This window comes from Lepidochelys kempii, chromosome 1, assembly GCF_965140265.1.
Source record: "Lepidochelys kempii isolate rLepKem1 chromosome 1, rLepKem1.hap2, whole genome shotgun sequence".
NCBI classification, from domain to species: Eukaryota; Metazoa; Chordata; order Testudines; family Cheloniidae; genus Lepidochelys; species Lepidochelys kempii.
Genome location: NC_133256.1, coordinates 1,076,128 through 1,103,967, shown reverse-complemented (window position 1 = coordinate 1,103,967; position 27,840 = coordinate 1,076,128). Strand labels below are relative to the sequence as shown.

At 45.5% G+C, this 27,840-nt stretch overlaps 1 pseudogene; it reads right to left on the bottom strand.

Moving 5' to 3' along the window:
- Positions 1-43: 43 nt before the first annotated feature.
- LOC140896714 (olfactory receptor 52R1-like) lies at positions 44-27,840 on the bottom strand (annotated as a pseudogene).

Here is a 27,840-nt window from a genome sequence, read left to right as displayed (position 1 = left end):
AATGTTTTATATTCCTAGATTAAATTAGACAGGCACACACTGCTCACATTCCTTTCTGCTGAAAGATACGGAGAACCCTCTCCCGGATCTGTTTAGTTTGCACCCCATACACAATGGGGTTTAACATGGGGGGCACCAGCAAGTAGAGATTGGACACCGGGATGTGGACATGGTGGGGGACATTGTGGCCAAAGCGGTGGGTGAGGAACATGAAGAGGGCAGGGATGTAAAATGACAGGATAACACACAAGTGAGATGCACAGGTTCTGAAGGCCTTGAGACGGGCGTCAGTGGATGGGAGTCTGAGTACAGCCTGGAGGATCATAGCATAGGACATGGAGATGATAAGCACATCAACCCCCCCCCACCATAAAAGCCATGAACAGGCTGTAAATGACACTGACTGTAGCATCCCCACACGCCAGCTTCACCACGGCCATGTGCTCTCAGTATGAGTGGGAGATGAGGCAGAGCTGGCAGAAGGGCAGCCTGAGGACAAGGAGGGAGAAGGGGCTCACCAGAAGGACCCCATGTGTGAGCACCAGGCTTCCCGCTGTCACTACGGCTGGGACGGACAAGATACTGGAGTGCCAGAGGGGGCAGCAGATGGCCACATAGTGATCCAAGGCCATGGCCATGAGCACGCCCGGCTCCACCGATGAGAAGGTGTGGACAAAGAACATCTGGGTGAGACAATCTCCCTGGAGCCCAGCCAGAAGATGCTCAGCATTCTGGGCAGGGTGGATGTGGACAGGACCAGGTCGGTAACGGCCAGCATGTCCAAGAAGAGGTACATGGGCTCATGCAGGCTTGGCTCAGTCTTTATAATGCAGAGAAAAATGACATTTCCCAGCACAGCAATGACATAGATGATGCAGAAAGGGAAGGCGATCCTGACTTCAGTATGGGGCAAACTGGTTGGAACTACAGTAAAGAACAAAATTGTCAGACACAGAGATGAACATAATTTGTTGGGAAAGAGTCAATATGATTTTGCTAAAAGGAAATCATGCCTCACCAATCTATAGGAATTCTTTGAAGGGTCAACAAGCATGTAGACAAAGGGGATACAGTATAGTGTATTTAGATTTTCATAAAACCTTTGACAAGGTCCCTCAGCAAAGGCTCTTAAGCAAAGTAAGCTACCACTTGATAAAATGGAAGGTCCTCTCATGGACTGGTAACTGGTTAAAAGATAGGAAACAAAGGGTGGGAATAAAGTGTCAGTTTTCAGAATGGAGAGAGGTATATAGTGGTGTTCCCCAGGAGTCTGTACTGAGCCTAGTCCTATTCCATATATTCATAAATGAGCTGGAGAAAGGGTAAACAGTGAGTTGGCAAAATTTGCAGATGAAATGAACTTGTTCAAAATAGTTAAGTCCCAGGAAGACTGCAAAGAGCTACAAAAGTACCTCTGAAAACTGGGTGACTGGACAACCAAATGGCAGATGGAATTCAGTGCTGTTGAATACAAATGGGTTCTAAATTGGCTGTTACCATTAAGAAAGAGATCTTGCACTCACTGTGGATAGTTCTCTGAAAACTTCCACTCAATGGCAGTCAAAAAAGGGAACAGAATATTGGGAATAACTAAGAAAAGGGTTGATAATAGGACAGAAAACATTTGAAGAAAGATATATTGAAATTGGACAAGGTTCAGAAAAGGGCAACAAAAACAATTAGGGATATGGAACAGCTTTCATATGAGGAGAGATTAATAAGACTGGGACTTTTCAGCCTGGAAAAGAGACAAATAAGGGGGGACATGATAGAGGTGTATAAAAGTATGACTGATGTGGAGAAAATGAATAAGGATGTGTTATTTATTCCTTCTCATAACACAAGAACCTATGGATTATCAAATGCAATGAATAGGCAGCAGGTTAAAACAAACAAAAGGAAGTACTTCACACAATGCACAAACAGAGGAACTCTTTGCCAGAAGATGTTGTGAAAGCCCAGACTATAATAGGGTTAAAAAAAAAACCTAAATGGAGGATAGGTCCATCAATGGCTGGGCAGGGATGGTGTCCCTAGCCTCTGTTTGCCAGAAACTGGGAATGGGTGACAGGGAATGGATCAGTTGATTCCCTGTTCTGCTCATTCCCTCTGGGGCACCTGGCATTGGCCACTGTCCGAAGGCAGGATACTGGGCTAGATGGACATTTGGTCTAACCCTGTATTGTTGTTCTTATGTTCTTATGATCTTTTGTGGCAATAAGCTATGTGAAAATGTGTTTCCTGGATTCATAGACCCCCAAATCAGAAAATACCATTGTAATTATCTAGTCTGACACAGGCCAGAGAATTTTCCAAAAATAATTTTGGCTCAGATCTTTTAGAAAAACATCCAGTCTTGAATTAAAAATGGTCAGAAATGGACAATCCACCACAACCGTTAGTAAATTGTTCCAGTGGTTAATGATCCTCACTCTTAAATATGTATACTTTATTTCCAGCCTGAATTTGTCTATCTTAAACTTCCAGCCATCACCTTTTTCTGCTAGACCGAAGAGCCCATTATTAAATATTTGCTCCCCCTTCAGGTACTTACAGACTGTGATCTAGTCCCCCTTAGCCATCTCTTTGTTAACCTTAATAGATTGAGCTCCTTGAATCTATCAGTATAAGTCAGGTTTTCTAATCATTTTATCATTCTTGCGACTTTTCTCTGAATCCTCTCCAATTTATCAACCTCCTTCCTGAATTGTGGACTCCAGGACTAGACACAGGATTCCAGCAGTGTTCACAGCAGTGCCAAATACAGAGGTAAAATAACCTCTCTATGCCCGGCCAAGATCACCAAATCTTTTTCAAAGTCACTTTTTCCCAGGATAGAATCCCCCATCCTATAAGCATGGCCTGTATTCTTTGTCCCTAAATAGATGCATTTACATTTAGCTACATTTAAAACACATATTGTTTGCTTGCACCCAGTTTATAAAGTAATGAGATCCCTCTGTACAGTGACCTGTCCTCTTCATTATTTGTAAAAAGAAAAGGAGTACTTGTGGCACCTTAGAGACTAACCAATTTATTAGAGCATAAGCTTTCGTGAGCTACCGCTCACTTCATCAGATGCATATCATGGAAACTGCAGCAGACTTTATATATACAGAGAGAATATGAACCAATACCTCCTCCCACCCCACTGTCCTGCTGGTAATAGCTTATCTAAAGTGATCATCAGGTGGGCCATTTCCAGCACAAATCCAGGTTTTCTCACCCTCCATCCCCACCCACACAAATTCACTCTCCTGCTGGTAATAGCTCATCCAAACTGACCACTCTGGTTTAACTTGGATTTAAACTTGAAGAGTGGTCAGTGGATGCTAGTATAGCATAGGTTAAAACTTCCCCAAGGGACAAATTAATTTCACCCTTTGCCCTTGGAATTTCCACTGCCACAACCAAACTTTAACTGGGTTTACTGGGAAATGTAGTTTGGACACATCTTTCCCCCAAAAATCCTCCCAACCCTTGCACCCCACTTTCTGGGGAAGGTTTGGTAAAAATCCTCACCAATTTGCATAGGTGACCAGACCCAAACCCTTGGATCTTAGATCAATGAAAAAGCATTCAGTTTTCTTACAAGAAGACTTTTAATAGAAGTAAAGGAATCACCTCTGTAAAATCAGGATGGTAGATACCTTACAGGGTAATTAGATTCAAAACACAGAGAATCCCTCTAGGCAAAACCTTAAGTTACAAAAAAGACACACAGACAGGAATATTCATTCTATTCAGCACAGCTATTTTCTCAGTCATTTAAAGAAATCATAATCTAACACATACCTAGCTAGATTACTTACTAAAAGTTCTAAGACTCCATTCTTATTCTGTCCCCGGCAAAAGCAGCCTACAGACAGACACAGACCTTTTGTTTTTCTCCCTCCTCCCAGCTTTTGAAAGTATCTTGTCTCCTCATTGGTCATTTTGGTCAGGTGCCAGCGAGGTTACCTTTAGCTTCTTAACCCTTTACAGGTGAGAGGATTTTTCCTCTGGCCAGGAGGGATTTTAAAGGCATTTACCCTTCCCTTTATATTTATGACATGCCCCCCAAATCTCAGCTAGGGTGAAACGCTGGCTGGGATTTCTTCCTGGAGGTCTAGGAAAAACAGAGTTAATAAGACACATGCACCTCTAAATATACTACCAAGTACATAAAGACTAAGAATATTTTCCACATATCAAGGATGATTTTAAGCAGTTGATTCTAGGAAACTTTCATAGGAGAGTGCATCAGCCACTTTGTTAGATGCTCCTGGGATGTGTTGGATGTCGAAATCAAAATCTTGGAGAGCTAAACTCCACCAAATAAGTTTTTTGTTATTTCCCATGGCGGTATGAAGCCACTGTAGCGCAGCATGGTTGGTTTGCAGGTGGAAACGCCGTCCCCAAACATATGGGCGTAGCCTTTCCAGGGCATAGACAATGGTGTAACATTCTTTCTCACTGACTGACCAGTTGCTATCTATCTCAGACAGTTTTTTTGCTGAGAAACACTACAGGGTGGAATTCTTGATCCAGTCCTTTCTGCATTAAAACTGCTCCCACACCGCGCTCGGATGCATCTGTGGTTACTAGGAACGGTTTGTCAAATTCTGGGGCCCTTAGTACAGGGTCAGACATGAGTGTCACTTTAAGGTGGTTAAAGGCCTTCTGACACTTTTCAGTCCACTGAATGGCATTTGGCTGTTTCTGTTTGGTTAGGTCTGTCAGTGGGGCAGCGATTTGGCTGTATTGCGGTACAAATCGTCTGTAATAACCGGCCAAGCCTAAGAAGGATTGAACCTGTTTCTTTGACTTTGGGACAGGCCACTTTTGGATAGCATCCACTTTGGCCTGTAGGGGGCTGATAGTTCCTTGACCCACCTGGTGACCAAGGTGAGTCACTCTGTTTAGGCCTATTTGACACTTCTTAGCCTTAACAGTTAGTCCTGCCTCCCTTATGTGCGCAAGGACTTTTTGTAGATGTTCCAGGTGTTCTGCCCAGGAATCCGAAAATATGGCCACATCGTTAAGGTAGGCTACTGCATATTCTCCTAATCCCGCTTGGAGACCATCTACAAGTCTTTGGAAGGTGGCGGGTGCATTTCGCAGTCCGAAAGGGAGTACATTAAATTCATACAGCCCGAGATGTGTGGTGAAGGCTGACCTTTCCTTGGCGGATTCATCGAGCGGTACTTGCCAGTACGCCTTGGTTAAGTCCAAGGTAGAGATGAACTGGGTCCATCCCAGTTTCTCTAATAGTTCATCTGTGTGTGGCATTGGATAGTTGTCTGGGCGAGTTACAGCATTTAGCTTATGGTAGTCCACACAAAAACTTATCTCCCCATCTGGTTTGGGAACTAGAATCACTGGAGATGCCCATGCACTTCCAGAGGGGCAGATTACACCCATCTGTAACATATCCTGGATCTCCCGTTCTATAGCAGTTTTAGCTTGAGGAGACACCCGGTAAGGTTGGACCCTAATTGGGTGAGCATTACCTGTGTCAATGGAGTGGTATGCCCGTTCAGTCAGTCCTGGGGAGGCTGAGAATGTTGGCACGTAGCTAGTGCACAGATCCTTGATCTGCTTCGCTGCATACGTCCAAGGGTCATGGAGAGGTTCACCTCTTCCACACCACCACCACATTTCCCTTCATAGTAGACACCTTCAGGCCACTCATTGTTGTCTCCTCCCTGGGCTGTAAACTGACAAACCTTTAATTATCTGGAATAAAAGGGCTTTAGAGAATTAATATGCTACACCTTAGGCTTTCAGTTGGAGGTGGGGAATGCTATGAGATAATTAACAGCTTCCAGGCGTTCCTGGATCGTGAATGGCCCTTCCCACAATGCTTCCATTTTATGGGCCTGGAGCACTTTTAAGACCATGACCTGGTCCCCTACTTTGAAGGAACACTCTCTGGCATGTTTATCATACCAGGTTTTTTGCTCTTTTTGAGCATCCTGTACGTTTTCTTTTGCAAGGGCTAAAGAGGTTTGGAGGGTGTTTTGTAGGTTGGTTACAAAGTCCAGAATGTTAGTTCCTGGAGAAGGTGTAAATCCCTCCCATTGCTGCTTCACCAACTGTAATGGTCCCTTAACCTCACGGCCATATACAAGTTCAAATGGGGAAAACCCTAAACTGGGATGTGGTACAGCTCTGTAGGAAAAGAGCAACTGCTGCAACACTAGGTCCCAGTCAACGGAGTGCTCATTTACGAATTTGTGTATCATGGACCCCAAAGTTCCATTAAATTTCTCCACTATGCTATTTGTTTGATGGTGGTAAGGAGTGGCAACCAAGTGATTTACCCCATGAGCTTCCCAGAGGTTTTCCATAGTTCCTGCCAGGAAATTAGTCCCCGCATCTGTGAGGATGTCGGAGGGCCAACCTATCCTGGCAAAAATGTCTGCTAGTGCCTGGCACACACTTTTAGCCTTGGTGTTGCTTAGAGCTACTGCTTCCAGCCATTGGGTGGCAAAATCCATGAAAGTCAGTATGTACTGCTTTCCTCTGGGTGTCTTTTTTGGAAAAGGACCCAGAATATCCACAGCTACTCGCTGAAATGGAACTTCAGTGATGGGGAGTGTCTGGAGAGGGGCTTTGACCTGGTCTTGGGGTTTTCCCACTCTTTGGCATATTTCACAAGACTGGAAATAGGTAGAAACATCCTTGCCCATTCCCTCCCAGTGGAATGACACCCCCAAATGGTCTTTGGTCCTGTTCACCCCAACATGGCCACTAGGGTGATTGTGGGCTAAGTTCAAGAGCTTGGCCTGTTGTTTAGTTGGAACTACCAACTGTCTCTGAGGATGCCAGTCTTCCTGGTGTCCACCAGAAAGAGTTTCCTTGTATAAAGGACCTCTTTCTACAACAAACCTGGATCAATTAGAAGAGCTGAGAGGCGGTGGGTTGCTCCGTGCCGCCGTGCAAGCTCTCTGGAAGCTTTCATCTGCTTCCTTTTCGGTCTGGAACTGTTCCCTTGATGCTGGAGACATCAGTTTCTCATTGGATTGTGGATCTATGCTTGTTCCCTCTGGAAGCAATGTAGGGGATTGGGCTGTTTCCGTTGACTGTGAACCGCTCTCCGCTGGGACACTATGTTGGGGTTCAGGCTCTGGCTGATCCTCTTGTGTACGGTTCTGGGCTGCTGCCGGTTCAGGTTCGGTGGGGCCCTCTGGTGTTGAGGTTGCAAGTACTGGATTCAGTGCTGACACGGGGTCTGGTGTTGGTTGTTCGGCTGGTTCCGGTTCTGGGACTGGTTCCGTCTGGGTCTCTGGGACTGGATCCACTACTGCTGTTGCAGACATTGGCCTGGGGTCCAGATCCATCACTTCTGACCAGGTCCTGACAGAAGTTTCCGGGACAGAGCTAGGCCTCATGGCTTGTTTTGCCTGGCTGCGGGTGACCATTCCCACCCTCTTGGCCTGCTTCACATGATTGGCCAAGTCTTCCCCCAACAGCATGGGGATGGGATAATCATCATAGACTGCAAAAGTCCATGTTCCTGACCAGCCCTGGTACTGGACAGGCAACTTGGCTGTAGGCAAATTGAAAGAGTTGGACTTGAAGGGTTGAATCGTCACTTGTATCTCTGGATTGATTAAATTGGGGTCCACTAAGGAAGCATGGATAGATGACACTTGTGCTCCGGTGTCCCTCCACACAGTAACCTTCTTCCCGCCCACACTCACAGTTTCCCTCCGCTCCAAGCATATCTGGGAGGTATCGGGGCCTGCAGACCTCTGGTGTGAGTCCAGTGTAGTGAACTGTAATCTGTTGGGGTTCTTGGGGCAGTTGGTCTTTACATGCCCCAGCTTTAAGACATTTAAGACATTGTAGAGCTGACGGGTCATTGGGGCGAGGTGGATTGCTGGAGAACGGTGTGGTGGGACGATAAGGTGTCTAGTGGGTTCTTTGGGAGGTAGGTGGGGCCTTGGGCGGCCCCCAGTAATAGGGTGTGGTCTGGGGTTGTCCCTTCTGGTCTCCGCTCCAACTGTGACCAGTTTTCTTCTTCTCTGCCACCTCCACCCATCTGGCTCCAATCTCTCCTGCCTCGATTACAGTTTTGGGTTTCCCATCTAGGATGTATCTTTCTATTTCCTCAGGAACCCCCTCTAAGAATTGTTCCATTTGCATTAGGAAGGGCAAATTTACTGGAGATTCAACACTTGCTCCTGATATCCAGGCATCCCAATGTTTCACAATGTGGTCAGCATGTCGGGTAAATGACACGTCTGGTTTCCACCTTAGTGCTCTGAACCTCCAACGAGAATGCTTGGGTGTTACCCCCATTCTGACTCTTGCCTTGGATTATAACAGTTCATACTTGTTCATGTGGTCTTTAGGCATTTCAGCTGCCACCTCAGCTAAGGATCCACTGAGCTGCGGCCTCAGCTCTACCGCGTATTGGTCGGTAGAGATGCTGTACCCAAGACAGGTCCTTTTGAAGTTTTCTAAGAAGGCCTCCATATCATCGCCTGCCTTGTAGGTGGGGAACTTTCTGGGATGGGAAGTGGTACCTGGAGAAGGATTGCTAGGGTTTGTTGGTATATTCTGCTGAGCCTTTACCTTCTCCATCTCCAGCTTCCTCTCTTTTTCCTTCTCCTCCAGTTCTTTGGCCCTTGCCTCCATTTCCCTCCTGTGGGCAGCCTCCTGTACCTCTTTCTCCAGCCGCATATGTCCTATCTGTCTTTCATGTTCCTTTTGTTTTTCCTCAGCCTGAAATCTGGCTAATTCCAGCTTTTGTTGAGCCATGGATTCTGTCATCCTAACCTCTCTTTTTTAAACTAACTTTACACCCGAGGTTTAGAAATAAACAAACAAAACTTGGCTGTAAAATTTTGCTGTGCTGGAATAGGATACCTATTCTCTGATAGTGATTGTCAGCCTACAGAAAAAGACAATTCCCTTTGTCTCTGCTCTGGCCCCAAATCAAAGCAAAAAACCTCCAACTACTTGGAAACCTGCTTACCAGCAGCCCAGAGGAAAAAAAAATCCTTTCAAACCAGTGCTTCTTGTAAAAAAAAATCAAAATCCTAAAAAAAACCCCAAAAACCCTGCCACTTTTGTCTCCAGGCAAATGGGTAGAACACGCCCCCCCCCCCCCATTTACTTTTAGAGGGAAAAAAAAACCTTTGGTTTGCGAAGACTGTGCATTTCCCTGCAGGAGTTAATTACTCTGCCTCCAGGCAAACAAAACCTGCAATTCACAAAGATAATCCCCTTTTGTCTCTGCTCTGGCCCCAAAGCAGAGAAAAAACTAGCTGCTTTCAGTTGCACCTCGTTTCCAGCAGCCCCAAAGGAAAAAAAAATATTTCCTTTTTAAAATCTGTTTTTCTGGTTCAAAAAATCTCAAATTGATCTCAAAAGGATTTCAGGTTAATCCTACCATGCTGCCACCATGTCAAGTTCCTCCCCCACTCTGAACTCTAGGGTACAGATGTGGGGACCTGCATGAAAACCTCCTAAGCTTACTTTTACCAGCTTAGGTTAAAACTTCCCCAAGGTACAAATTAATTTTACCCTTTGCCCTTGGAATTTCCACTGCCACCACCAAAGTTTAACTGGGTTTACTGGGAAATGTAGTTTGGACATGTCTTTCCCCCTAAAATCCTCCCAACCATTGCACCCCACTTCCTGGGGAAGGTTTGGTAAAAATCCTCACCAATTTGCATAGGTGACCACAGACCCAAACCCTTGGATCTGAGAACAATGAAAAAGCATTCAGTTTTCTTACAAGAAGACTTTTAATACAAGTAAAGGAATCACCTCTGTAAAATCAGGATGGTAGATACCTTACAGGGTAATTAGATTCAAAACATAGGGAATCCCTCTAGGCAAAACCTTAAGTTACAAAAAAGACACACAGACAGGGATAGTCATTCTATTCAGCACAGCTATTTTCTCAGCCATTTAAAGAAATCATAATCTAGCACATACCTAGCTAGATTACTTACTAAAAGTTCTAAGACTCCATTCCTGTTCTGTTCCCGGCAAAAGCAGCAAACAGGCAGCCCCAGACCCTTTGTTTCTCTTCCTCCTCCCAGCTTTTGAAAGTATCTTGTCTCCTCATTGGCCATTTTGGTCAGGTGCCAACGAGGTTACCTTTAGCTTCTTAACCCTTTACAGGTGAGAGGATTTTTCCTCTGGCTAGGAGGGATTTTAAAGGCATTTACCCTTCCCTTTATATTTATGACAGCCCTCTTCACTGAATTACTGACTGGACAGTGACAGAGACATTAAACCTTTTCCTGGCCTTACTGTGCTGTGTCAGTTTGACAATCTGGGGAATCAGTCTCACTCGTTTGCCACTTTTCTAATTGCTGGTAAATGGACCCTATAACTCTGCTCAAAACCCCACCTCTTCTGCCAAGACTCCACCCCTGCTTTCCCTCTTCCCCCTAAGGCACCACCCCTGTCATTTCCACCTCCCTGCTGGAATGTAGCTATTTCAGATTTTTTTAGGGTGGCAACGTGATTCCAGGGTTGCCTTAAGCTCTCGAAAATTCTAGTTTACTGGCAGATAAATTAGCAAATAGCTGACAAGAGCACTGCATCTAAGTCCTATATGAAAGAAAGAAAATGAAATAAGTATTTGACCCACTCATATCTAAAACCAATATGTTCTTACATCTTATAGCAAGTCACATAAGAGACACTGGTTAGGTTTAAAATTTATATATTTATTTATATATTATATATATATACTTTGTTACTAACTCTGTAGAGACAGAGACCCTGTCAGGACTCCTGGATTCTATCTCAGCTGTGGGAGAGGAGTGGGGTCTAGTGGGTTACCATGGGGGCAGATTAATGTGGGTTCTATATAAAAACATCAGAAGGGCCATATTTGGTAAGATCAATGGTCCATCTAGCCCAGTATCCTGTCTTCGGACAGTGACCAATTCCAGGTGCTTCAGAGGGAATGAAGAGAACAGGCAATTACCAAGTTATTAGCATCACCCAGTCCCAGCTTCTGGCAAACAGAGACTAGGGACACCATGCCTGCCTATCATGGCTAATAGCCATTGATTGACCTATCCTCTATGAACGTACCTAGTTTTTATGGGAACTCTGTTACCATTTTGGCTTTCACAACCTCCCCGGGCAAAGAGTTCAACAGGTTGACTGTGAAGAAATGTTTCCTTTTGTTCGTTTTAAATCTGCTTCCTTTTAATATCTTTGGGTGACCCCTAGTTCTCATGTTATGTAAAGGAGTAAATAACATTTCCTTATTCGATTTTTCCACACGTGTCATAATTTTATAGACCTCTCTCATATCCCCTTTTAGTCTCTTTTCCAAGCTGAAAAATCCCAGTTTGTTTTAATCTCTCCTCATGCGCAAGGTATTCACGGCCTTAATCATTTATGTTGCCCAAGATAGCAACAAAATCACTTTCACAATGCTTTACTGGTGACACAGAATCCAAAAGGCCGTTCCCTTAAAGCAACCTAGAACCCAGAAAGCCAAGTCAAGTATCATGATGATTATGAAATTCTTGTTCATCATAAACAAGTTCTACCAATTCCAAAGGATCAGACACATCCTCTCCCAGGTCAAGGAATGTTTCAGATATTACCCAAATACACACTTACAGCCAATTCTTATTAACTAAACTAAAATTTATTAAAAAGGGAAAGAGAGAGAGTATTGGTTAAAAGATCATTATACATACAGACATGAATAGAATTCTTATGTCAGTTTCATAGTAGAGATGGTGGGCTTTGTAGCCACATAGAGTTCTTTCAGAATTAGTCTATATAGTCAAAATATTCAATATCAGGGTAGTTAAGTGTGTAACTGGAGACCACAGTCTTGTGACTCAAGCTTCCCCTGATAAAGCTTAAGCAGATCTGAAGTTAAAAGGATCAGGACCCAAGAGCCCTTTACACAGTTCCTGGGCAGCACAGCAGTCCTTGGGTGAACAATAAGCTTTTGAAGTCACCTTCTCTTTCCTAAACATCACCGGTAATTAACTATCTGGATTAATGTAAGGTAATTATCCATTAAACAGTTCATAGACAGTTTACCACAAACTTTAAAGAGACAATGTGTGGATGAGATGATGGTGTTGGGAAGAGGGTTTTTTTAGGAACTGGGGAAACATTTGGGAAAGAAGGTGTTGGGGGTAGAATTTAGAGAGAGGGACGGATCGACCCCGGAGGCTGGATGGTTCAGTCTAGGTACCACTGTTTATTGCATCAGAGGTGTTACAAGCTTGCAAGTGACCATAATATAATTCAATTTAGCATCCTTGTGGCAGGAAAAACACTACAGGAGACGAACATTTTAACATTTAACTTCGCAAGGCGGAATTACACTAAAATGGGGAAGTTGGTTAAATAGAAGTTAAAAGGTACAGTGCCAAAAGTGAAATCCCTGCAAGCTGCCTGGAAATTCTTTAAAGACACCATAATAGAGTGTAACCTCTTTGTACGAGAGGGGCCTTTGAACTTTAGTGGGAATGTTCCAGTTGGGAAGAGCCTGTGTGCTGTAATCTAGCTTTAGAAACTACAACTCCCATGATGCCTGGGGCAAGAGCGAAAGACTCCCTCTTCCAGGGAGTGCAGAAGGGAGCGGGCGGTGGGCTCCAGTGTGGGAGAGCACTGTCTACACCAGGAGCTGCTGCTTTGAGCCTGCTGGGGCTTTGATGGAGCAGGGAGCCTCAGGTGGCTTCCCTGGGGCCAGGGCAGAGACTGTTGCTGTGCCGGGAGCTGAGGGAGGTGGGGGCTGCAGTGAAGGTCTGTGAATAACCCCCACCCTTATTTGGGAGAGTTCTTGCAAGTGTAGCCCCTCCATCCTCCTGTTCACTGACCCAGTGTGAGGTTGTTCAGGATAGGGGACGCCTATCTGTTGACTTTTTACACAACTTTGGGGACCTGGGCCTGAGGCTCCTTTGTGTGCTCTGCATTGTGAGTCAGTGTGCATTCACCTCAGAGCAGACCCGCTCAGACAAACCACCGGGAACCAGGCTTTATTCTGTAAAGAACTTAGAACAGGATCCCAGTCCAGCAGCCTCCTCTCTGCTCCCCTGCTCCATGCTCCCAGCTCAGTCAGGGCTGAGACCCCCTGCTCAGGGGTGGCAGGTTTGTAGAAATTTTGGTGGTGCCCAGAACCTGCCCCTCCCGAAACTCCACCCCACACCTGCCCAAGGCTCTGGGAGGGACTGTGGGTGGGGGAGGAGGTCTGGGGTTCAGGACCTGGGCTGGGGCAGGGGATTGGCTGCAGGAGGGTTGCAGCGTGCAGGCTCTGGGAGGGCATTTGGGGATGGGAGGGGGCAGAGGGAGCAGGTGCAGGTTCTGGGAGGGAGTTTAGGGATGGGGGTGTGTGGAGGAAGGGGGCGCAGGGGTGAGGGCTGTGGGGTGAGGCTGGGGATGAGGGGTTCACAGTGCAGGAGGGGGCTCAGGTCTGGGACTTGGGGTTGGGGTACTGGGGGTGCAGGCTCTGGGGTGGGGCAGGGCCAGGGATGAGGAGCTTGGGGTGCAGACAGGGTGCCCCAGGGCTCGGGTCAGAGAGGACTCCCGCACTCTGCTCCCCACTGGCAGCAGCGAGCTCCGGGTGAGGGACCCCTCCTCTCCCCCCCCAGCACACTCACTCTGCACATGCTCCTAGGGCCCCTCTCAGGTCCAGAAAGCCCCCTCGCCTCCCCTGTGGTGTCCCTTATACTCGGTACCGGGGGGGGGGCTCCCATCAAGTGTGGCCTCCCCTGCTGTTGCCCCTCACCGTAGCCTCACTGGAGGTGGGGTATGGGGCTTCCCCTTGCCCAGCATGGGGAAGGAGTGGTGGCTGCGGGAGGAGGGGGGGCAGATAACAGGTCAAACACTCACCGAAGCCCCAGCAGCTGCTCCGGTGAGTGAGGTCCACTGTAGCTGATCAGGTCTCCCGCCAAAAGCCCCCTCGGCGTCTCCTCCTGGTGGGTGCCGGGGCAGGGGAGGGCTGAACTCAGCTCCAAGAACAGTAACCCAAAAGCTACCCCCTAATTTTGAGTCTTTCTTTTTCTCAAGAAGGACCTTGAACAGCAACTAAAAAACTGCCAACAGGGGACTTCTTCTTTAAAAGATGCTCTAAAGAGAAAAGGAAAAGGAAAATTCTTAAAATGAACATTTCGATTAATTCTGTAAATTCCAAAAGTTGTAACTCTTTTTTCTTGGATTCATAGACCCATAGGGTGAGAAGAGTCTGCAAGGGTCAGCTAGTCTAACCCCCTGCCAAGATGCAGGATTCTTCTTTGAGTAATTAATAAAAGACCAGCATATATTTTATGGTGATCGTTAAAGCGGGAGTTGTCAGCTGTAACTTTATGTGAAACCCTGGACTGCACTTAACTGTTTAATATTGTCACAGTAAAACAAGGGTTTTATTAACCCCTTCAACCCACTGCGCACCTACTTTCCCCTCACGAACACAGCTGAACAAATGGGTAGGGTGGTAAGGACCTTAGCTGAGAGAAGAAAGTATCTGATGTTAGGAGACCCAGCTGTTGACCAATAGGGATGTCTTGTGAGTAGGGAAGACAGAACTTGCGTGGGAGATGGACCTCATCTGTGATATTGACTCCCAGGGGAGGTCAAAATGGCCACAGGCCTCACTATGCTGAAAAGTTAAAGAAAACGGCTCTTTAAATTAGCTCTCAATAACCCCCTTCTCTCTCTCACCTTCCCTCAATGCCCCAAAAAAGCCAATACGTTAATCTAGGTAGTTCTTCATCTTTGGAAGGAAGAGAGAGAGGAAGAGAGAAAACATGTAACTTATTTTAAATAGGTGGCATTCTGAATCTTCTGCGATGGAGGATTTCTAAGCAGATAGACAGAGGAGATTTAGCTTTGTGCAGGACTGGGGTTAATTGCTCTACCTCAGATGGTTGCAGCACAGTCCTTGGCATGCAGCAGAGGAGCCCTCTTGCTTGACCTAGAGGGTTTTTTGTCATAGGCTGGATGTTCCCAAACTATTATCCAGGAACCACAGGAAGTCTGAATAATACAGCCGAGCAGTCCACAGAGAGCTGGCTGCTCACATCGCTGGCTTTCCTCTTACTTTCCAGCTACTAAATTGTAATTGGTAGGAAGATAAAAACACACAACATACTTTCCCAATATTGCATTTCCATGCCACTCATTGTTTTAGTTATCTTAGTGGTATGTTATCATGAAGAAAACAGAAAGTGCCCCAGCAATCAGCTGATGGGACAAGGTGGCATTTGCTCAACAGTAATTCATCCAATAGACCCCTAACATCACATAAGTATTGAATCATAACTAATCCACTATACGTCTCAGCCATTCCAGCCATTCTGTTCTGATTGCAACATGGCTATAGCCATTACTGGCCAAGGTGGATTTACAATCCTGAGACGTGATAAAGCAAACTAAGTCCACATTTCCAAGATCCCAGTGTGGATCAGAGGGTAGAATTTGCCCAACATGTCACAAATGCAATCCAGTGAAGAGAGACTGAAAGGTCCATGTGTTCAATCACATCCACAAACCACTGACCCATACAGAACATGCAGGCACCTCTGTCATAAATAGGAGAGCTAGGAAACCTGCAGGGTCTGCCTGAGGGACAGGGACATTTAAGCTGAGCTAATGTTCCCCCAACAAGTCCCAGTGGATTCAGACATAGGATGCATCCCTTTCTAAATATCCAGAAGAAGACAAAAAATCAGCCACTCATTGAATAACTCAGGTCCTTGTTAGTTAAAAGTGGAATCAAGCTCTGAGATAAGGCTTCCCAAACATTTTGCTGGCATGGAACCCATTTCAATGAACTGTTTCTTCCTGAGACCCCAGACAGCACGGACGATGCTGTTTGGAAGAGCAAAATGGCATCTTCCACATAGTGTGACTTTGTGTGTACATTGTCTGTGAGGTCACACTGTGCTAAGGATGCCATTTTGTAGAGCAAAAAGGCATTCTTCAGGCATCCTGATCTTTCATGCACCAAACCAAAGGGAGGTTTAGGTTGGACATTAAGAAAAACTTCCTAAACTGTCGGGGTGGTTAGGCACTGGAATAAATTGCCTAGGGAGGTTGTGGAATCACCATCACTGGAGATTTTTAAGAGCAGGTTGGACAAACACCTGTTACGGATGTTCTAGCTGATACTGGTCCTGCCACAAGTGCAGGGGACTGGACTTGAAGACCTCTTGAGGTCCCTTCCAGTTCTATGATTCTTGGTCCTATACCTGCAAGGTGATGCTGTGCAGATCAAAATGGTGTCCTCCATACACAAGGGATCGCCACAGCCCTATCTGCTCATAGCGTAAGCCACAGTTTGTAAACCACTGTCCTGAGAGCATCTTGGGATGGGACCCTTTGGATTAACCTTCTAATCAAGGCACGTTCAAGGTCACTGACCTATCTTTGAGTGGCCTGGCCCCAGCATATCTAAAAGGACCTAAATCCCAAGGATGAAGATCTGACCCCCATGTTCCTCAATCTCAGTAGAACTTTGTACCACGAGCAAAAAGCTCATTTAGACCTTTCCCAGGGGCCAAGCCCAGGCTGTGGAACAAAAGGACCTCTCCCATGAGAACTAAGGACCACTCCCAACCCTCCCCACCTTCCGCTCCAAGTGCAAAGTGCACTTCTTCAACCAGCCGTCTCTGGTATAAGCACTGGCTGTGTGGGCATCGGAAACCCCCAAACCCTGTCAAAACAAACACTCCACACAGCGTCTTCCCCCTGAAGAGCTCTGTGCAAGCTTGGAAACTTGTCGCTTTATCAACATATATTGGTCCAATAAAAAGTATCCCCTCATCCACCTTGTCTCCCTAGACGTTAGTCATGTCACTTAACACACATCTGGAAGGTACTCAGCTAGTGTAGAGGTGAAGGTGAGAAAAGCACATGAATCGACTAGAACACAATTCCAGACATATGGCTCTCAGAGCTCGGCCCCCGGACCCTGAGCCTGCCCCTCTCTGAGCCCTTCTGGCCAAGGGACAATCTGCCCAGCAGGCAGCCCTTCACATGCCCCAGCTCTGTGCTTCCTCTACTATTGCATAGGACAGGTGCTGAAAACGAGGGACATTTCTGCGCTCCGAAGCCCTGCACTGACCCAGCTCCTGCTCATCAGAGAGGGGCTGCTGAGAGCAGCAGGAGGGTCTGGAGGGTCTCTGTGCTCTGTCAGAGGAGCGCTGGGCAGGGAGGTTTATAGCCGTCGCTGGGGGATCCCAGCAGGGTTTCTGAGAAGCCGCAGCTCAGGAGAGAGCGTGAGACAGACAAACAGCCCCCTGTTTTCCCCTGTGCCTGAGCATACAGTGCCCCAAGGGAGCTGGGGAAGGGGAGGTGTCAGGGACAAGCAGAGACAATGGGAAAATCTTCTTGCAAAAACATCAAAAGCAATAAATTGTTTTCCACGGGTTGTTAATTTGGGGGATTTTGTTCAAATATCACTACACCAGGGAGAGTCCTGACTCCTGATTCTTTGGGAGTCTACTCTGTTTTATGGCCTGTTTTGATTGTTGGATCCCAGGTCCCTTCTGATTGCTTCTGTCCCTCATTTTTAAGAGGCGTGGACCAGGTTCTGCCTCAGAGACATGGGGCAACTCCCAACATAGTTAGCAAGAGCTGCACACCATGACTGATGGGGTGGGGGGACAATTGTACTGGAACCCCAAACTCAGGGGCACCACAAAATGTTTGTAATATCTGCATAAATACAGTGAAATGACAGTGTGCGGGGCCCAGGAAATAGGATGTACCATGTCCCCTAAATTTCTCTTGACAGGCCTGCTGCAAACTGACCAGGGGGTGGATCTGCACTTTTTTAAAGCAAATGGCTTGTGGCTGTTACTGGTAGCAGTTGCATAGTGGAAATGTTTGTATTTCACAGCACCAATAATCCAGCAGTTATGTCAGATCTCAGTGTCCCATGAGGGCTGCCCAGCTATGTCCAGATTCTGCCCCCATAGATCTCAACGCTGTCTGTGTGTGAGATGTGTTGTGTCCCCTGGGTCTGTATGGTTCATAATAATGTTTCTATAGCAACCTCCCACAGGACAGGTTACAGAGCAGGTTGCAGGCTGCAGCAGGTTTATGGGAATCGCTTCACTCATTGCATAAGTGCAGCCAGCTGTAGTGTGAAACAGGCAAGTTGCTTCCACCTATCTATTCCATCCATCCCTCTCTCCACGCAGCCCTCTCTCTGCCTGTCTGTCCGGCACTGCACAGCCAGGGTTAAGGAGATGAAGTGGAAAAGGACTGCACAGCCAGGTGAATTTACAAGGGAATCCTTCTGGAGATATGAAGTAATTCCTCTGGTTGCAATTGAACCAGGACACCAGGTCCAATGCTCCTCACACCTTCATAAAGTGCCAAGGGATCTTTGATAGCCACAAGTGTCCAACCCCTCAGTTTTAGATCTCACGAACCCACTGAATCCCCACCAGGTGAGCAGGCTGGGGTGAGTCCAGGGAGAGGAGAAGTCAAGAAAATTGATATGATTGGTATTAGTGAAACCTAGCAGAACAACGCACAACTGGAACATTAATCACTAGATATGATCTATTTAAGAAGGATACAGTGGCCGGGGGCCGCCCTCTACATTAAAGATGCCATTACTTGCTTTGGAGTTATTGATACTTCAAAAGGACAGGACCAAGAACATGAGAAGACCCATGCTACAGTAAGCCACTCTTAGCCTGAAATCAAATGTCTGCAAAGTCTTTTGCACCAATTTAACTAAATGAATTTAAAACCACGCCCTATGTTAATACAGTGCAACCCCATGTATACATGAGCCCTGTCATAAATATAAAGGGAAGGGTAAACGCCTTTAAAATTCCTCCTGGCCAGAGGAAAAATCCTCTCACCTGTAAAGGGTTAAGAAGCTAAAGGTAACCTCGCTGGCACCTGACCAAAATGACCAATGAGGAGACAAGATACTTTCAAAAGCTGGGAGGAGGGAGAAAAACAAAGGGTCTTTGTCTGTCTGTGTGATGCTTTTGCTGGGGACAGAACAGGAATGGAGTCTTAGAACTTTTAGTAAGTAATCTAGCTAGGTATGTGTTAGATTATGATTTCTTTAAATGGCTGAGAAAATAGCTGTGCTGAATAGAATGAATATTCCTGTCTGTGTGTCTTTTTTGTAACTTAAGGTTTTGCCTAGAGGGATTCTCTATGTTTTGAATCTAATTACCCTGTAAGGTATTGACCATCCTGATTTTACAGAGGTGATTCTTTTATACTTCTATTAAAAGTCTTTTTGTAAGGAAACTGAATGTTTTTTCATTGTTCTAAGATCCAAGGGTTTGGGTCTGTGGTCACCTATGCAAATTGTTGAGGATTTTTACCAAACCTTCCCCAGGAAGTGGGGTGCAAGGGTTGGGAGGATTTTGGGGGAAAAGACGTGTCCAAACTACGTTTTCTCAGGAAGCCAGATAAAGTTTGGTGGTGGCAGTGGATATTCCAAGGGCAAAGGGTAAAATAGTCTGTACCTTGGGGAAGTTTAACCTAAGCTGGTAAAAGTAAGCTTAGGAGCTTTTCATGCAGGTCCCCACATCTGTACCCTAGAGTTCAGAGTGGGGAAGGAACCTTGACAAGCCCCAACCTCTACTTTGCACCCAGTGACCCCGGAAAACCCAGGCCAGGAGCTGGTCAAAGTTCTCCTAGCATGCGCAAAGCCACTAATATGTATCACTTGGATAATGGACAGAACTCTGCCCAAGACTCATCCATTACAGGCTGAGCTGTGAATGCTGGTGCAGTTAGCTCTGATGGTGTGGAGTAAAGTTACCAAAAAGGTTCCTTAGAGCAAGGCGGGCTACACCTGGAGGTGGAATTCCCAGCTTGGGGAGATGCACCCGCGCTAGCTCTGACCCAGCTCGCTCACTACAAATAGAAGTGTAGCTGCCGTGGCGCGAGCAGTGGGACAGGCCAGCCTCCCAAATACACAGCTAGGGGTTCTGATGGGCTTGAACTTGGCCCCTCACACCACCACGCCTACCCTGCTGTGTTTAGCATGCTCACTTTATCAGAGCTGGAAGCGAAGTCTCCAGCTGCAATATCGATTGCACATGCACACTGTGCCAGTCCTTTATCAAATTTGCTTCTGCCTAAAGGGAACCTGCTCCCAGGGTCCTCTGCAGCCATCCATGCTTAATTCATGTCAAGTTATGCTCCCTCCAAAAGGACTGGCAGTGACGCCAGCCACAGGTCTCCTGAGCATATGTGGGGCTCCGATTGGCATTTCCAGGTACTCTAGCAGGGCAGTTCCGCTCTAGCTGCGAATCCTGTAAAAAGAAACTTTAGACACAACAGAACCATTCCATCTGAAGGGTTTGCTCTTCTCACATGAATTTATTGCTGGAACTGGTGCTGGCCTGACAGCCCTGGAGAAAGCTTACGGGGGTGTCAAGCTACAATCCCCCATGCCATTGAAATAGGCTTCATCTCTGACTGACAGAGGCTGCCTCTGAGGGGTGCTGGAACCAGGTGCGGGGACCATGGTCCATCCACTTTTTGCCACAGGCCCGGCCTTCTTCTCCTCCGTATCCCTCTGAGGTCTCATTCCCCTGCCAAGTCAGAAGCAAGAGCTTGACCGAGGAGCCTGGTCCCCTCCATCTCCACAGGCTTCTGGCTTGGCAGCGGAGTGGGACCTCGGAGGGAAGAGTAGGGGCAGGGGCAGGTTCACAGAGAGGGTGTGGCCTCGTGCCCCCCCCCCTTTAGGAAGAATCTATTGCCTCTCTGCTGAGATTCCCCCCAGGGGAATGATTAGCCACCATTGTTCCACAAGTATCAGGGCTGAGCCATCCAAAATCCATTATTCATATGAATGGTCCTCCTCCCATCACATTCCCTTCCCTCCCCCTAGGATACAAAGCACAGTGAGTAAGAATGGTTCCACTTAGGTCTCTCTTTCAGCTGGCTGCAATGCGCCAGATCTCAGGCTGCGTTAAATGGGTACAACACAAATCGCTCCCTGCCCATTTATACCAGTTCAGGGCTAGGTCTGACAGCTAACAAAGCAGGAGGGTCTATTTTCAGGCAGGTATTTTGTGGACCATTCTTACTACACCCAATGAGAAGAGTGCAGAGAAAAAGGAAGAAAAAGTGCTTTGAGCCCTCATTCACCACTAAAAGCCTCTGTAATGAGTGTTGATTGGCTGCAGTGCAGGAGCCAAGAATAGGATATTTGTGACTCACTCTTCATGTGGCATTAGCACAGGACACGTGAAGAACTAATGCTGAGAAAATGCCACCTTGTCATGGCATTTTATTGCTACGTTGTTTATTGTAACCCACCTCTCATTTTAACCACTCTGCCAATCTTTGGGTCGTCTGCAAACTTTATCTGCAGTGATTTTCTATTTGCTTCCAAATCACTGATGAAAATATTGAATAGCAGGCCAAGAACTGATCCCTGCAGAACCCCACTAGAAATCCCCCCATTCCCTGACAATGGCCCATTGACAACAGCTTTCTGAGATCTGTCAGTTAGCCAGTTTTTAGTCCATTTGACATGTACTCTACTGATATCAGGAGGAATGGTGGAACATGAGAAACAAACACATTTATTAGAGCATAAGCTCTCATGAGCTACAGCCCACTTCATCGGATGCATAGAATGGAACATACAGTAAGAAGATATACATACACACACAGAGAAGGGGGAAGTTGCCATACAAACTGTGAGAGGCTAATTAATTAAGATGAGCTATTATCAGCAGGAGAAAAAAGGTGTGAGGATACTTAACATGTGGAAATAGATTCAATATGTGTAATGACCCAGCCACTCTCAGTCTCTATTCAAACCCAAGTTACTAGTATCTAGTTTACATATGAATTCAAGCTCAGCAGTTTCTCGCTGGAGTCTGGTTTTGAAGCTTTTCTGTTGCAGAATTGCCACCCTCACATCTTTTACTGAGAGAACACTTCAACCTCTCTGGCCCCTCAGTAACAGACTTAAGGATGGCAATTCTGCAACAGAAAAGCTTCAAAAACAGACTCCAATGAGAAACTGCTGAGCTTGAATTCTTCTCTTCTGCAGACTAAACAATCCCAGGTCCCTCAGACTCTCCTGATAAGTCATGTGTTCCAGTCCCCTAATCATTTTTGTTGCCCTCCACTGGACTCTTTCCAATTTGTCCACATCCTTCCTGTAGTGTGGGGCCTAGGACAGAATGGCTGATTAAGTATCTGTGCACCCAGGCACCCTTCCTGTTGCTCAGGCTATGAGACAGAACAGGGAAGCAGTCACACAGCTGACCTCTCGGGATAGACAGAGGGGTGAGGGAGTGTAACCCGATCCAGGTCCCGATTTTTCAGGACTTTGTCCCTCATGTGCTTCTGAAAACTAACTCTGTCTCTTTAAGACAGGAGGTGGGTGTCTGTTAAAATGCTAATGATTCACCTGAAAGAAGGGAGGAGGAGCAGCTATGAAAGAACTACTGGGAGAAAACACACTTCTCAGCCCAGATCACAACTCTCTAGGTCCCAGTGCTGGGAGTGGGGATCACAAGGAAAGCATGAGATGGGGATGGGTGGATTTTTTGCATGGGCATAACCCTGGGGCTGGGAAGGTACTCCACGGTGGGCTAGCCAACATGCAAAGTCCCCTTGCATCCTTACCTCACCAGACACTGGAATACCAAGACACTAAAAATGACCTTAGGCTGAGATTCCACACTGAAGGGAACACTGAGGGAAAAGGAAAATCAGTAATTAAACACATGTTAATGTTCAGGGAGGACTGAAAGACACAAAGGGTTTTGAACAAAGGAAACAGTCCAAGCAAACAGTGTCTCATAATAAAAATACTTGGAAATGCCTACCTGTGATAAAAGATTTGGTGTTATTGTTAAATCTCATGATGCAAAGTTTGTTGCTAATGCTAAACATTATAATAGATAATTTGGTACTGATCGTAAATCCTACAAAAAGGTGTAACATGCATGATTTTTGGGAAAAGGTCTTGGACATGCTTGGAGTAGTAAACAAGAAGCCCTATGGGGACACTGCTTCTCAGCTAATGCCTGTAAAGGGGCTCAAAGCTTGTCACGTCAGGGAAAACAAAATAAACCTAGTCTGCTCTGTGGAAGGGGAGACAGGGGCACACCAGCTGATTCCATTGATGGATATCTTTATTGCATTATCACCAGTTGGAAAAGCACAATGTTTTGCAATGCTGCACAGATTCAAAGCGATGTTTTCTAAAGACCCACAGATGACACACTTTCTGACTTTTGACATCACTAGGCTGATCTACAAAGTGTTCAAGGGTATATAAAATTTGCAAGTACACCTGTGGGTACAACAATGTTTTGCATCTCTTCCTAGCTGTATGTTAAAAACATAAAGAGTGCCTTACTCCATGTTAGTCAATGACCAACACTCCTGCAGTACACTAAGGGTGGAAGTATGACATTCTGCATCCCAAAGCAACATCATGGTACCCCATACTTAACAGATCTATCATAGAATCATAGGACTGGAAGGGATCTCAAGAGGTTATGGCACTCATGACAGGACTAAGTATTACCAGTCCTGACAGGTGTTTGGAGATTTTTAAGAGCAGGTTAGCCAATAATAGAGATTCCACAACCTCCCTAGGGAATGTAGTCCAGTGCGTAACCACCTTGACAGTTAGGAAGTTTTTCCTAATGTCGAACCTAAATAAACCTTGCTGCAATTTAAGCCCATTGCTTCTTGTCCTATCCTCATAGGTTAAGAACTATTCTTCTCCTTGTTCCTTGTAACAACCTTTTATGTACTTGAAAACTGTTGTCATGTCCCCCTCTCAGTATCCTATTTTCCAGACAAAACAAAACCTTTTTTTTTTTTAATCTTCCCTCATAGGTCATGTTTTTTAGACCTTTAAACATTTTTGTTGCTCTTTTCTGGACTTTCACCAATTTATCCACATCTTTTCTAAAATGTTGTGTCCAGAATTGGAGACAATATTTCAGTTGAGGCCTAATCAACATGGAGAAGAGTGGAATAATTACTTCTCATGTCTTGCTTACAACACTCCTGCTAATACATCCCAGAATGATGTTCGCCTTTTTTAAAATTTGTTTTGTTTTGTTTTGCAACAGTATTACACCGTTGATTCATATTTAGCTTGTGGTCCACCATGACCTCCAGATCCCTTTCCACAGTACTCCTTCCTGAGCAATGATTTTCCATTTTGTATGTGTGCAACTGATTGTTCCTTTCTAAGTGGAGTACTTTACATTTGTCCTGATTGAATTTCATCCCATTTACCTCAGAACATGTCTCCAGTTTGTCCAAATAATTTTGAATTATAATCCTATCCTCCAAAGCACTTGCAACCCCTCCCAGTGTGGTGTCATCCACAAACTTTATAAACTCTTTATGCCATTATCTAAATTATTGATGAAGATATTGAACAGAACCAGACCCAGAACTGATTCCTGTGGGACCCCACTCATTATAACCTTCCAGCATAATTGGGAACAGTTTTCCAACCAGTTATGCAGCCACCTTATATTAGTTCCATCTAGGTTGCATTTCCCTAGTTTGTTTACGAGAAGGTCATGCAAGACTGTGTCAAAAGCTTTATGAAAGTCAAGATATACATCTACTGCTTCCTCCCATCCACAAGACTTGTTACCTTGTCAAAGAAAGCTATCATGTTGGTTTGACATGATTTGTTCTTGACAAATCCATGCTGACTATCACTTATCACCTTATTATCTTCCAGATGTTTGCAAATTGATTGCTTAATTATTTGCTCTGTTATCTTTCCAGGTACATAAGTTAAGATGACTGGTCTATAATTCCCCAGGTTGTCCTTATTTCCCTTTTTATAGATTGGCATTATATTTGCCCTTTTCTAGTCTTCTGGAATCTCCCCTGTCTTCCATAACTTTTCAAAGATAGTCGCTAATTGGCTCAGATATCTCCCCAGTCAGCTACTTGAGTACTCTAGGATCCATTTCATGGCACAATTATACTGTGTTTTAATAAAATATATAATGTAAGGTATAAATGTGTATTGTATGCATGTTTTTCAACCTAAAGTTATGACAATTGACTATGTACCAGGATATCATATGTGTTTCCTCTTGGGTAACGCCTACAAGGTCACTTACAACCAGCTGGATGAACCATTCAAAGTAATGGACCATGAAAAAAACATAATAGCCCTTAGAAGAAGCTTAACCCCACTGCACTGACTTCCCTGTGAATGTTCTAGACAGGATAAGGGTAATGGAACCTACTATGACTCATAGAAGCATGCAAGGTCATGTGACCAGCTCATCCGACAGTGGACTTCATTTTGTGCCTGTTCATTCCCACTAACTATGCTGGGAGCTTTTACTTGGAAAAATGAAGTTCCCTGCACATGGCAGAAGCTATAACAGGGGGAAGTGGCAACATCACTTCACACACCCCACAACTCGACACCTGGAAACACCTTAGGTGCAAGGAATTAACTGGGTCTGTAGTGCCAGCTTGAAGAGATTTCTGTTATGTGTATGGAATATTGGCGGACTGTTTGTATCATCAGGGTGTGACTCTGCTTGATTCAAATCCCGTTTAGTGTATAGAACTTAGATTGCAGTTTTGTTTGTTTGTTCTTCTACCAACTGTGATCTACATACTATTACTTATAGTCACTTAAAATCTATTTTTCTGTACTTAATACATCTGTTATATATATTTAACCTAAAAGAGTGTGTTGTTTGAAAACTAAAAGGGAATCCTGGTCTGGAACAGGGGCTGGTGCATTGTCCTCTCCACATTGAAGGTGGGCAAGACTGGGTAATAATCTTACACTAGTCAGGCTATTGACCAAGACAAGATGGTAAATCTCTGGGGTCTTAACTTGGGGGTCTGGGTGGAACTGGCTGGAGCCTCTGTATTATTGGTTCATGAGTGGCTACTGAAAGCATTTATTAAACTGGGTGTGTATCTGCCTGTGCATGGCTGTGTGAGTGCAAGACCTGAGAGGGTTGCAGATTGTCACAGCCTTGCAGCGTAAGAGGGGGCCCAGATGGGTTTGTCATGAGGCTCAGTGGTACCTGACTTCCAGGTTGCAACCTGAGAAAGTCCATCACACCCATCCAATGAACAGGCACTGTTAGACCATGAACCCATTTCCCTCTTGTCATTCACTCAGTTACTGAGGGAGAGACTGTGGTTACAGCAGGGAATTCAGAGTGATTAATTCTGTCCATCATTTTCTGTGTGACTTTGGCTAAATCACATCTCCCTGTTCCTCAGTTTACCTATTTGTATAATGGGGTTATGTTCATAGTGACTTTCCTTTGCTTGGTGTTTTGAAGATCCTTCAATTAAAGGTACTGCACAGTATGATGATAGTTACTGATGAGAATTACTGATCCCTTAATGACAGCCCAGGGTGCCTCCAGAAAGTGTTTGTGTTTCCTCTCAGTCGTCTCCCTCCAGATCTGTCTATCTACTATCTACCCAGTCATCCTGGGCATTTACAGGGTGTTAGATCAAATGGAGATCTAGATGTTATCCCTAGTTTTCTTGCTAATCAACTGTAATTTTTAAATATACACAAATACACACAACAGCCAATTCCTTGCTATCTCAGCACAGAGCCCAAGAGTTCTCACCTCCCTTTGGAAAGGTATCTTAGTTACTGTTTACTCCTAATGCTGGATAATTAGCACAGAAGCAGACACAGGCTTGTCTCCAGCCTGTTTTCATTCAGATGCTGCTCCTCCCCTAGAGGCTGAGAAAATCCCACTGGGACTGCACAGAGCTCTATTATATACAGTGAACATCCCTGTGTGGACTCTCCGTGTGGGATGTTGCTACAGATGCTGCAGTGAGAGAGGTGTGAGACACGGCTACCTGAGAGCAATTCCCAGGGAAGACGCTTCCATCTCCAAATTCACAGGTACGCATCTTTTGCTGAGAAGCTCACCTGTACGACAAACCCAGGACAACATGGGAACGATGGGCTAGAGAGCAAGTCTGGGGTCCTTTCCAATCTGCACAGCAGTTGAACAGCCAAGAGTTCTTGCCACAGATGATGAATTTGCTCCAATATCACTGGCCAAAATGTCACTTTTCTCTATGCACACCTGCCCATCCCTGCTCATGGCCTGCAGCTCCGAAGTGGCTGCATTTCAGTGGCAGAGGGGATCCTTCAGGATGAAAGGTTTTATGAGATATACAATACAAGGCCAAATTCTGAGGCTGGGACACATACTTTGCTCAGACCCCACTAAGGCAAAACTCCCTGTGGAATATGAACTCAGTAAAGAGTTCAGGAGCCATCTGTGTGTTAATGCACAGACACTGTCAACACCTCTTCCACTTAAGGGTCTGACTGTGAATTGGGGGCTGTTACCTGAATGTTATCAGCTGGAATGCATGGAGCTGCTAGGGCTCCTCACTGAACAATTATACAGAATTTTTCAACATGGGTAAGACATATTTTCTCCAAGCTTCATTGAAGAAATTGGCTGAACTGTTATGCCATAAACTTTCAAAGACAATTCAGCCGGAAGCAGAACCCCAGCATGGGAAATTTCAGTCCAAACACCTACAATTTGGCAAACTTCCAAGCAACTGAAAATGAGGTCTTCCTATTAAAGTGTGTCTAAGTCATTGAAGACTAAGGGATATCCACAGTTCCACAGTCCTCCTCTTCTTACAGTTAGGAAGTTTTTCCTGAAATTTAATTTAATTCTGTTATGCTGGAAGTTTGAACACACTGCCTCTTTTCCTGTCCTCTGGTAAGACAGAACAGCTTTCCTCCACCTCTTAATGGCAGCCTTTCAAGTATTTGAAGAACGCTATCATGCCCCCCCTTAATATCCTCTTTTCCAAACTGAACATACCCCGTTCCTTCAGCCTTTGGTCGTATGGCTTGTGTTCTATCCCTTTAGTCAT